Source organism: Phoenix dactylifera, chromosome 3 (genome assembly GCF_051530095.1).
Source record: "Phoenix dactylifera cultivar Ajwa chromosome 3, Ajwa_hap1_PhDact_Kaust_v1.1, whole genome shotgun sequence".
Taxonomy (NCBI): Eukaryota; Viridiplantae; Streptophyta; class Magnoliopsida; order Arecales; family Arecaceae; genus Phoenix; species Phoenix dactylifera.
Window position 1 is genome coordinate 18,572,297 of NC_143192.1, and position 13,850 is coordinate 18,586,146.

Consider the following 13,850-nt stretch of genomic DNA (forward strand, 5'->3'; position numbering starts at 1 on the left):
TGAAAACTTAGTGATGGAAACAACATCTTTAGATTTAGAAATTGATTCTTGTTTGTTTCCTTAGTTAACATGCATAGTAAACTTTGACCTTGCAGAAGATATTCTAAGTAAACCAATGACAAGATCTTTTGAGATTAGGTCCATACTAGCATAAGTTAATTTTATATGCCAAAAAGAATTCTTTGATCATAGTATTTATAATGCATATATTCAAAGATATACCAAGTACACATTTTCATATCTATGATCAAGGAACAATAATGCCATGGATAAAAACTCTCAGTCAAGCATATAGAGAATTCATTGAGTTATTCTTAGGAGAATTGATTTACCAAATTATCCATCTATAAGTAAAGCATAATCTAGAAAGATGGAGTGATTTGGATATATTTTCTTTTCATATCAGAAATATCACTTATATCACAAGAAAAGAATGATTAATACTTGCAAGATGTGTTTTAATCAACTAATAAAACAATTTCAGTATGAGAGGATGCGAGAATTACTGATTTCATTATTATTTTTTTGTTAATAACTTTTTAAGTTTCTTTATGTTCCATGGGTACCTTGGTACACCTATGTGTCCATCCTCATTTTCTCATTTTGGGTACCCAAGCTTGCTTGAGTCCTTGAGAGTTAGGACATATGGTTCCTTTTGGAACCCATATCTGTTTAATAGTAATAACTTTACCATTTGATTTAATTATACTAGAACGATAGGTAAAGTTGTTATTCCCATCCTTTTCATTTTTGAAATAAGTTATCTTATTTAATGGTTTGCTTGGTAAATTGATAACCTTTTTCTCTAGAGATTTATGGCTAAGTGAAGGAGTCAAGCTAAATTTTGATTTATCAAAATCAGCATGTTGGCTTTCAAACATCATTTTTAATCTTTCTGAGCTTACGGTGAATTTGTTAATGCAAGATTTTAATTGATTAATTTCTTCGCGTAAGTTTTGATTTTCTTTAATTAAGCTATGATTTTTCTGAATCAATTCTTCTGAAAATGACCTTAAGCTTTCATTTTCAGAATTTAGTTTCTTAAGATTTTTATTCTTTACAGTTAATTTTCTACATTCACTATACAACTCATGAAAAGCATTTAATAATTCATCATAAGAGAATTCTTCTTGAAAATCATTTGAGGTAAGAGTAGATTCAGATTTTACCTTGTCTTCTTGTGCCATAAAGCACAAGTCAGTTACCTCTTGTAGTTTCTTGGAGCTAATATCATCATTGTTGCTCCTAACCTTTATTTTTTGGCTTGACTCTTTCTTGGTCAAGGCTTTCTTCCTTTTTATCTCTTTCTTCCTTTCTTCTTGCTTCCTCTTTTTCCTTGTCTTTAGGAAGCTGATTTGCCTCGGAGTCGACTCGGACCTTATTGGAGTCGACTCGGCTAGCTTGGGAGTCGACTCGGAACTACTTGGAGTCGACTCGTTCACAGGGTCTTCAAGACTGTGTCTCTGCCTTTCAGACTGTTCTTCTCTAGGAGTCGACTCGGACGAACTGGGAGTCGACTCGGCTACTGTGGAGGATTCTGCAATCTCATTGTTAGTACGCAATTGAAGCACATGTAAGCTAATCTGAGATTTATCATAAATAGTTTCTAAAGTATCCCAGATCTCCTTAGCAGATAAGCATGCAGAAATTTCATTAAACTTCGTTTCATGAATAGCACAATATAATATGTTCATAGCATTAGCATTCAATTGTGCTAAGTCCTTTTCATTAATAGTTTTAGAGAGTGTATGAAGGTCATTTATTATGATTTTCCATAAATAATAGTTTTGTGATTGAATAAAAATGCGCATGCGTGCTTTCCAATATGTGTAGTCTATGCCATTAAACAGTGGAGGCCTATCAATTAACTGTCCTTCTCCTAGAAAACTATCTATTTGAGTTGTCATGATCTTTGGCTCTTGATCGTGAGATCAATAATTAATCTTAAAGCACCTGCTCTGATACCACTTGTTGCCCAGTAGATACAACCCAAGAGGGGGGGTGAATTGGGTTTTATAAAACTTTTAAGCCACTTCTAACACTTTTCAATTAATTATGCTAAGTTGTATAGTTGCACAGTGGAATTTAAACTTAGCAATAGGTTGATTTATCGAATGAGACTTGATTAAGTAAATTTAATATGCTTGCAACTAAAGGATGCGCGGATAAGAGTTAAGCATGCAATTTATCTAGGTAAGTAAGTGAGCAAGATAGACAATGACAAAAAGCATCACAAACACAACAAACATATAGTGGTTCGGTGCACCCCAGCACCTACATCCACTCCCCAAGACCTCTTGGGAATTTCACTATAATCCTACCGATTACAGCCGGTTGTTTTACAAGCTCACAACCCAACTTGTTGTTTTACGAGCGCACAACGAACTCGGTCGGTTTTCCCAGGCTCACCGACTAGAACCACTCCGATTGTTTTCACGGGCTCACAATCCAACCCAGTTGGTTTTCCCAAAGGCTCACCAACCACAACCTTACAATGATTGTTTTTCGGGTTCACAATCAACCCGGTTGGTTTTCCCCAAAGGCTCACCAACCACAACCTTACAACGTTGGTTTTTCCCTTTGGCTCACCAACAAACCTTAATCCCGTTGGTTTTCCCTTTGGCTCACCAACAAACCTTACACCGTTGGTTTTCCCTTTGGCTCACCAACAAACCTTTAACCCCTTGATTCAATCCCTTGATTGAATCAAGTTACAAGATATTAAAACAAAGAATAAAAACAAATCAAAGCTTCTTAAACAAGCAGATATGACAATATAAACAAATAGAGTAAAGAGAAGCCCTCAAACGAGTTTTGAAGATGGAGGAGCTCGGCTTCTTCTTTACTTGATCCTCCTCTGATTTGGCATGAAGTAGAGGATCCCCGAGGCAGCACACGGATGGAGAGGAAGCTTTCGGATTCACTTGGATGCTCTTCTTCTCTCTATTTCGTTTTGGATGGCCCTTTTGTGCTTATGGGAGATTTCCTTTGTAATCTCTTTGAGATCTCTTTCCTAGATGATCTCTCCCACTTCCATCGGTTCTCCCCTAGCTCTCTTCTTGTTTTTATAGCTTTAGATGGCGTGGAAACAAGAATATAGCCGTTAGAGACAAAAATAGAGCCGTTGGACACAGTCTGCACTTCCTGACAATATTACCGTTGGGATCGGAGTCGACTCGCGCGATCAGGAGTCGACTCACCTGTTGCAGGAGTCGGCTCGTGCTTTACTGGAGACGACTCGGCCACTGTTCCAAATTTGAATTAAAGTGCATGCCTTGACTGGGAGTCGACTCGACTTAACCCGGAGTCGACTCGCCAACATCTGGAGCTGACTTGGCATCTTCGGAGTCGGCTCATCCCATGAATCCAGAGGACATACTTTCTGATTTTCTTCCTCGAGTCGACTCGGATTCTCTTGGAGTCGACTCGGCTCTCAGAGCCCGAAAACTGATCCTCTGCATTTTTGGGGTCGCGCTGCCTTGGAGTCGACTCGAACTGTCTTGGAGTCGACTCGCCTCTCAGAGACGAAAATACCGTCTTCTGTCTTTGGGTTGCGGTGTCTAGGAGTCGACTCGAATCTCAGAGGCAGTAACTTGGTTTTCTGTCTGTTGATGGTCGCGGAGTCTCGGAGTCGACTCGTGCAATGCGGGAGTCGACTCGAATCTCAGAGTCCCAAAAATGCTCTCTGACTTTTTCTTTGTGTTCCGCTGAGAGTCGACTCTGCTTTCTTTGGAGTCGACCTACCAACCATCGGAGTCGACTCGCGTTCCACTGGAGTCGACTCGAATCTCAGACCCGAAAACTGCTCTCTGACTTTTCTGCCTGTGACTCCTAGGAGTCGACTCATACTTCTCCGGAGTCGACTCATACTTCTCCGGAGTCGACTCGAATTCCACTGGAGTCGACTCGAAGACTGTTCTTTTGAATTTTTCTTTTGATTTTACTCCTCCAATTTGAATCCTTTGAACTTTAAACTTTGGGCCAATAAATTGTAGCTTTCTTCCAACTTGAGAGCTTTGGAGGCCTTCTTGTGTTCTTCCAACTTGCTATGTTCCTTGCAAAATAAATATCTTTCTCCTTGCAACATAAACATTAGTATCTATACTTCAAGATTTTGTGATCATCAAAATCAATCTATGAATCAATCTTTGGGTCATCAGAAAGTTTGGAAGCTGTTCTTTAGACATTAGCTGGTCTAATTTGCAGGACAGTGCATCTACTTTGTCAGATAGACCTATGGACTGGCTAACTTCATATATGGTCCCTTTTCTTTGAGAACTTGGGGGTGCTTGACGAGCGGAGGAGGCATGGTGGAGGAAATTTTTATTGAAATTTTCAAACAATTGTCATACCTCATGTTCACTCTTAAGCATGAAAGTTCCCCCACAAGAAGCATCAATCATCTAACGATTTCGTTCAGATAACCCGTCATAAAAGCATTGCACTAATTGCCATTTGGGTATTTAACGATTCACATTTAGGATACAATTCCCAACAATGAGCATGGGACGTTGGGATGTTGACGCGGAGAAATCCGGAAGAAAGAATCTGTTCTTTGGACATGGGAGGGAAGGAACAGGGGAGATTTGGGAATGATAGCAGATGTGGGCATTTGAGAAGATCTCTGCTGTGAACTCGCCCGTGGATAAGAACAGGAAGGCTGGGAGCTAGCGGAAGAAGAGGAATACGTGGTGATTCTATTTTTTTGGATTCGGCTGGGAGAGGTGGGCCGTGGATGGGGCGAGTCTGGATTCGTGGGATAAGGATGCTCAGAACAGGGGATACGGGCATGTGAACTTGGGATGGCCACATACTGAGAAAGAAATTTAGGGAGTTTGGACACGTGGAAAGACCTATTTTTGATGGGTGAATGTGTGAAGAAATTGGATGTGAATGGCTAAGATGTGATGCTGAAGAGTTGGGATGAATGAATGAATCTGATAGGATCTAATTTGCGGGGTGCATGCGATCTGGGTTCAGGAATTCTTCCAAATGTGTTCGACTCGATCTGCATAGATTGGATTCGACCAATAAAATCAGTCAAACTTGAATTACTTTTAATAATTTATTAAAATATAATGATAAATGGGAATACATTTTCTTATGTTTAAATTTAAAATATGTGCGTAAAAAATAATGATAAGTGCTATGAGTAAGAAGTTAATTTATGCATTATTTAGCACTTATCACATCACAAGTTATTTCTCTTATTCTTTTCAGATGATGACGAATAGCTTAAAATGGATTATAAGACTGACCAAGAGAATTAGGACTAAGGAATTATCTTTTTTTATATTGAAATAAAATGTTATGTGGTTGATATTTGATTATCTAAAATTAATATTGGATTTGTATTGTGAATTCTATTATTTTAAGAATTTTCTAAGTGTTTTAGATTTAGCCAAACTAATATTATATGAAAAATAATTGGATAAATTTTAGTATCTCAAGTAGAACTTGCATGTCTTATAGGTTAAAACCCTACATGGCATACAATCGTCTATCACGTGCCTGCTCATACCAGTATTGCATGACATCCTTATTGTCCAAGAATTCCTACTTGGATTTATCTGCATATAATTTTAATCTTTTTCATATCTTTTATCATACTCTCTAAATATAATATAATAAATCTTCCACTCTTATATTTTTTAGCTAATGTTAAAGCATATCTTCTTACTAGATCCCCCTCAATCTTCTATTATATATCCATATTATCTTAATCGATTCCCCATCACTTTATTGTTAATTTGTGCAATATTAATTTCCTTATTTCTTAACCAGCCCTTTATTAAACTCATTTCTTAGCCTAGCATTTAATAAACTCATTTCTCACTCTATCTTTTCTAGTTTCATCATGCTCCATTTAACATTTTTACACTTAATTTCTTCACTAAACCCTCTTCATTCCTAAATTTTAGAGACAGAACACATTGTTAGACCTTATTGTTGTATATTAGTTTTTCTTAAAATCACCAAGGTAAGTTCAATCACATAATAATGCAGAAGAACTTTCTCACTTTTTTCTACCAACTTTAGTTCCATTACATATATCTTCATCTATCTTTGGTTCCATTGCTTTATGTAAGAGATCCTAATAATGAAACCTATTGAAACCTATTTCTTTTCCATATCTTGTTCTCCTGAATCCTAATTAAAACTTTCTTTTTGTCTCTATTTTGACTAAAATTGCATATCATATACCCTGTCATAAATCTCTATTTTCTAGTTCATTGTCCTATAAAGCTTTTCCATAAATCTAATTTAGTATTTAATCTATTTGTTTCCTCATCAACCAATAGTATGTCATCTACAAATAGCATACAACATAGTAAATCTTTTTTAATATTAGCTGTAAGTTCATCTAAAACTTTCCAAATGTGTTAGAATTCTAATGTGTTATCAGGAAGATGTATGAACTTGGGAGAACTCTCGATTTCAATTGAATTTGTGAATGTTTTAGATGGGCTGATTTGGTTGTTCGTAGGTGTTTTATGGTCCACATAAACTACATGCTTAAGTTTGTTTCATTCATGAGTCAACCATTGTGGAAAATGTTTTGAATATTCCTAAGCTGATAAAGGAGACTTCAACTTGAACTATATTCTAGGAAGAAGGGAACAACGCCGATAGGAGGGAGTTGATTCTCTTCAATGGTCTTGTTGCGGCGATAAATAATTGGAGTGATATAGCGCATAGGGATTCGTCCAAGTGCCCATGTTTCTATCCCTGCACATTTGTGTCGGGTTACCCCTGTATGCGTTGCGACGATCGCAGCGGAAAGACATGCGCGTGGTTGTTCATCTCATGAACGTTCTAGAAAATGTAGATTTCAAAAAAATTCTGAGTTCTCTATCTTAGAAAATTATGAAATCTAAAGAAAGATTAAAATTAAAGATTAGTTGGGTATTAGATTTCAAAAAAATTCTGAGTTCTCTAACCAAATCTTCAGAGCCTATTCGATTGGCATTCAAAGATTAGTTGGGTATTAGATTAATTGAGTTTTAAACTTAATTAATGATCTCATTTCAAATCTGAAATTAATCATGTATTGATTTTAGCATAATCGTTTAAACGATCCCGACATATTGATCATGTATACTTATAGTGGTACTTTGAAATTTGATTTCTTATGTATACTAGAATTAAAATGTTTAATTCGATTTTTCAGCTGCGAATTTCAAAAATTAAAAGAACTACGTGTGGCTTGATCCCCTTTATGAAGGGGTACGTAGGCAACCCGAATAGGTACAGCCATTGATTTTGAAAAATTCTAAATTTCAGCATACTATCACTACAAGCATCATAGATCTGCTTTCAGTGGTATCAGAGCCAGGTTCTTTGTTTAATCTTTTATGTTTTAATCATTGCAATTAAATCTAGAATCATAAACATGTTTAGATTAGATCTAAAGTATTTTTTTGATTGATTTAATTGCTGATTATGCATGATTAACTAGATCTAAAATTTGAATGCATGTGATGCAATGTTTATGTTAACATATTGTAACATGAATAAATCTGAAATCATAAAATTATTTAGATTAGATCTAAATAAAATTTATGATTCATTTGATCTTTGATTTTGGAAGAAATATCAGATCTGAAAACGAATGCAAAAAGTTGCATTATGTTTGAAATTAATTCATGAAGGTTTATATATATGATGTATGAATATAAATCATAATGATTTAAACATAAATTAAAAGGTGAATTACATATGATTAATTATCAAACTCAGATCTGAAAAATATTTTAAGAACTGAAAGTTTATAATTAAGGTGTAATTAAAAGGATTATGCAATGATCTAAACTTTTATAAGCTTACACTTAATTAAGAATTAAGTGATATGAAAATCTAGATCTAGAATTGTAACTCAATTAAATGATAATTGCATAAGCTTTTGGGGGTTTGGGTTAGCTTCAATCAAGTTTTTAAGATTGGGTTAGACCTAAGGTTAGAATCATTCATGGATCTAATTAGAGTTAATTGATCAAATCTAATTAAGTAGTAACTAGATTAGGTCAAGAAAACTCTAGGTCAAATACAATAGTTGTAGTTGATCAAATTCCATGTCTTTGATTAGACCAAGATGGAACTTGATTGAGGCTCAGAGGTAGAGCCCGAGTCATTTCAGTAATCAAATCGAAATTAATTAACCAGTCAGTGTCTAAGGTAAGTTTGGCAGCTTGATCGGTGGTTTTTAGTTGGAAGCTACTCGCACTGATTCGTCTTTGTCGAGTTAATGGCATATTCCTTCCATCGATCTCACTTACCTGGCTGACATGGTCAATCACATTTTGATTGGATCACTTAATGATTTGAGTTGACCCATATCTTTAAGAAAAATCAGTATGACTGATTTAGATACCTCCTTAACCGGATTGAATCTAGATCTTATTAATCTGACTTGATGAAGCCAGTGGGAGGATCTAGCTTAACCGGTTCTTCTCATCTATTCTCAATTAAATCAAATCCTCTAAAATTATTAGGTTCTTAAAATGAAATAGTTATGAAGATAACTAGGTCATAGCCTCCCATTAAGTTGGGTGATAATGGGTCCAATGGCTAGATAATCATTGGAGGCACCACACGCCTGGTGATTATTTGACCATTGAAATTGTCATTCGATATATGATGAGTCGAGTGTACCTTCAATAGGTGATCAGGTGGGCCGAGCCACACTCGGGCTTGGTCATCTATTAGTAGATTACACGAAATCCTGCCATTTAATGGTTGGACCTAACTAGAATTTTCGGTGGAGGCACCACACGCCTGCCGAAGAGACTGGGGTAAAATTATCACTAGAAATTATTTGGTGAAACAATTGATTCGGAACCTACCAATAGGTGCATATGGGTTGGCCGAGCCATACTCGGGCCCATATGCGATCTATTGGGTTCTAGTGCTCACTAAAGAGTTAAGTGTAATACTCGAGCCCATATACTGATAGCCGATTTTTTTTTATGCTGAAATGACCACTAGTTTGTCACTTCGTTCATTGTTGGATAATGATAAGTTGACTGGACCCAATTTCAATAACTAGCTTAGAAAACTTAAGATTATGCTAGAGTATGAACGGATCATTTATGTGATAATGGATCCGGCACCTGAGCAGCCCACTGCTAAATGCACGGGGTACAATCTGAGACACTTATTAGAAGTAGCTCAGTGACCGTATTACTATCCGTTGCATTATGCTTGCTGCAATGAACGACGAGTTCAGTCATAGGTTTGAGATTGCCCAGCCTGAAGAGATCGTTCAAGTATTGAACGAATCTTTTGGCACTCCCGACGACATTGAAAGGCACAAGACTAGTTGTGCTATTTTCAGCGCACGGATGAAGGATGGAGCATCGGTGACCGATCATGTATTGTACATGATTGAGTTGATCGAGCACCTTAGCACTCTTAGTTTTCCCCTTCATGATCAATTGGGGAAAGATGCTATACTGAACTCTCTTCCTAGTTCGTACCGCCCATTTCTCACCAACTTTCGTATGACGAAATCGGTAGTAAATTATCACCAATTGTTGGGTTTACTACAAATTTTTGAGAAGGATCACCAACTCAAAGGGTCGGTGAATTTAGTGGGAGGTTCATCTAGGGGTCGTCGTCCCTTTAAGAAAGGAAAGAAGAAAAATAAGAAGAAGGTGCTGCGCCCTAGGCAATCTGAGCAGAGTCAGACTAAGAAGAAGAAGGCTAACCAAAGCAAATCTGAGTGCTTCTTCTGCAAAAAGCAGGGGCATTGGAAGAAGAATTGTCCTCAATACATTGCCACACTTGACCCAAACAGGCCTAGGAGAAATGTGCAATCTGTTGCAAATCAAGGTACTTATATGATAACGCTTTGTAATTTTTCCATTTGTGATAATTCGACTTGGGTATTGGATACCGATAGTCCTTTTAACATTTGCAATTCGTTGCAGGGACTGCAAGTCAGTGAGAGATTTGGAGAAAAAGAAAGATTCCTAAACGTTGGAGATGGAAGATTAGTTCTAGTTCTAGCTTTAGGAAGTCTGAAACTTGTATTCAATTCTCAAGAAATTGTCTTAGATGATTGTCATTTTTGTCCAAGTTTTTTATTGAACATAATTTCTGTAGGCCTTTTGGCCATGAAAGGTTATGAGATCTCAATAAAAGAAAATTATTGTGATAGCATTATGAATGGTGTTACTGTAATGCATGGACATTTGAGTAATAGAATTTATATATTGTCATAGCCTGTTAATGTAATGTACAAGTCAAGTAAGCGTCCTAGAATAGATAGTGTCACGGATGTCTATCTTTGGCATCATAGGCTAGGTCATATTAACAAGAATAGGATAAACAGGTTAAGTAAAGAAAAAATCCTCAATGTTAATGATTGTGAATCATTGATAATCTGTGAGTCATGTCTTCTTGGAAAGATGACCAAATCACCTTTTACCGAAAAAGGTGAACGAGCCAGTGACTTATTGACCCTTGTACATTCTGATGTATGTGGGCCAATGAGCACAAATGCTAGAGGTGGGTATTCATATTTTATTACGTTTACAGACTACCTTTCTAGGTATAGCTATGTTTATTTAATGAGATATAAATTTGAATCATTTGAAATGTTCAAATTATATCGTAATGAAGTAGAAAAACAAACTGGAAAGAGTATTAAAACTCTTCGATCAGATCGAGGAGGTGAATACCTCTCCAATGAATTTTTGACATATCTAGAAGAAAATAGAATTCTCTTCCAATGGACTCCTCCTAGTACACCACAATACAACAGAGTATCAAAAAGGAGAAATTGAATACTGTTAGACATGGTTCGATCCATGATGGGGTTTGCTGAGCCAATCTTTATAGTTTGGTCCGGTCAACCTATTGTTATCTAGAATTCGAACTATCGGGTTGGAAGCTATTGACATTTGCAGAGAATAAAGATTCTAATTAGAATTTGTATTTGACATTAATTTGTTTTAGAAACTTTTAAAACAAAATTGGATCAAATCCTTCCACTATTTCTCGGATCTCTCACACTCCTCTGGTAAAGATACAGAAACCTGTGACTTAGGATTTCGAATGGGGTGCTGCGGTCCTACCAATCTACATGTCACATCACCTAACAGTTATTGGAGACACATAGACGATGAGTGTACAACTCTTGTACAATGCTTCGTAAGCATATTGAGCTAACATGGTCTTCAAGTCATAAGGACCTCACCTAACAGTTATTGGATCCATTCTTTGGTTAAGTCAGACCCACCGTATATCCCACGAAAATAAAGCTGTGATTGGGTCCTCACCTAACAGTTATTGGAGCCCAACCCCACCTTTACCCCACAACATCTCATGTTAATAGAGAGGTCCAATCCCCCGATGCAACTAGCCCACTGTATCTAGCCGAGACTAATCAACGCCGAAAAGATCTTAGCAACTCTACTACGGTGGAAGACCAATCGACTTAATATTGGGGAATCAGATCTTAGTGATTCCAACTTTGAGCTTTCCATAGGAGGTAATCGATCAATTGGCCAGATAAGTAGGTGGGAGGCTCCCCTTACTCAGAGAGTAAGGTCCTAATTAAGTAACCACCTTTGAGCTTGCCTAGACACCAATTAGATCAATTAATCAAATATGGTTAGCTTAATGTATCGTTTAATCTCGATTGATTTAGGAAGGTTTTAGGTCTCTTGGGATTTACATCTAATGTAACCATCTACCCATATCATATGTTATTCGATTTACATCTTATGTAAATGTCACATTGGTTCAAGTTTACATCCTATGTAATTATGAAATTCTTTCATATATTATGTGATTACATCTTATGTAAATGACATAATTGTTTCAGTTTACATCTTATGTAAATGTCTTATTATTTAAGGATTTTATTTACATCTCATGCAAATAAATTTTGTTTAACTAATACATACATCTCATGTATACATTGTTTTAAACATAACCTTAAACAAGTATGAACATTATGATTACCACATGCATCTCATGTATATTTTTAGATCTGAAACTTTAAACCTATTATGCTATTCTCTAGATTTTAGATCATGCATTACTTGATTTAAAATATTGTAATCTAATTACAATTTTAAAATAATTTGCAAGACCATAGCAAATAAAAATCTGCATGCTGAAAATTTCAGCAACCTGAAATTTCAGCACTCAAAAAATCCAGCAAGCATAATTTCTTTAAAAATTTGATTAAAAATGTGGCAATCAAACCTTAAGTCCTAATCATGCTTCCTAGAGCCCTGGCTCTGATACCACTGCTGAGTTACGCCCCGTTCAATGCAACGTTCCCAGCGGAATTCGAACGGGACGTCGTTCATCGTATGAACGTGCCTCGGATTGTAGAATTTTAAAAAATTTTTTGGATCCAAATCCAGAAGATCTTTGAACTCATTAGGGAGGGAAGATTAGGATCTAAGTAGGGTTGATTAAGATTTATAAAACTGAAACCAAAATCAGAAGTTATAAATTTGAAGATCTCATCTTCAAAAATTCTGCAGGTGTAGAACACCGCAGCCCGATGATCTTTCTAGATTCCTAGTTAAGCCGCACATTTGTCCGGCCTCTACAGGTATCCATACGAGGATCTAATCATCTGAGATAGGGTCTTACCGGAGTGCTAGCTCCTTGTAAAGACCTCTCATGACTATCAAATAGATTGGAAGAAATCTGCAACATACCTCCTTGAAGAAGAACCCTTTCTTCTTTGATCTTACTCGCAACGGAGGAAGAGGAAGGAGGAACCTTTGTGCGTGGATCTTCCTTGCCTTGCTACCATGGAGAAGGAGGAAGAATGGGCTTGGGCATGGAGGAAAGAACTCCTTCTTGCCTCGGGCGAATTGATCTCTTCCTAGGTTCTTCTTCTTTCTTTCTTTCCAACACTTGGAAGAAGAAGAACTTGATCTCCCTTCCTGCCGTGGGAAGAAGAGGGGAAGCCTCTTGTTGCCGTGGGAAGGGAGAAAAAAAGAGAAAGGGAGGCGTGGAGAGGAAGAAGAGAGAATTAATTCATAATGTCTTTCTTGCTACCCTTTTATATATTGGGTTTAGGGCTTCTCCTAATCTTATTAGGAGTATGGGACTATAACCCACCCTTGGATTAATGCCAAGTGTCCAATCCTTGTGCTCATAGATGCATGACATGTGTCCACTTAATAAATTGATTAATTTTCTAATCACATTAGGATTCCTAATCTCATTAAGAGAATTAATTGATTTGGGAGCATACATCCTACAACGCCATGTGGACTTTAAAGTCCATATAGTGTGAACACGACTTAAGTCATATTCATCCTACGACGACATGTGGTCTTTAAAATCCGCATAATTCTTGGTTTAATCAAATTGACCCAATCATGAACCCAAATCAATTTGGGTCGAACCCAATTTGATTTGGCTCATTAAATCAGCCCAATTGCAATCCAATTGCAATCAATTCCACTTAATTTTTCTTCCATTAACTCACTAACACTTAGTGGGTTAATTCAATCACCAATCATATTGATGATTGATTTCTATTGTGATTTCAAATCACAATTATGATAATCTGACTAATTAAATCATCTATGTGTGTGACCCCGTAGGTTCTATTCTGACTGGTAATGAGACATATTGAGATCTCCATCTCAATATCACTGAAACTTCTTTCAGTGGACTGAAACGATTTCAGTTCTACTCTCAGATTCACTGATCACCAAGTGAATGCCTTCGAGTCTCACAATCCACTAGTGACACCTAGCAGTATGTGGTGGCAACCTAGCAGAATGGAATATCTGAACCTCTAGGTGCAGTTAGCGTATGATACAGTCCCTCTATCATGGATCCCGACGTGACGGAGGTTATGGATATCT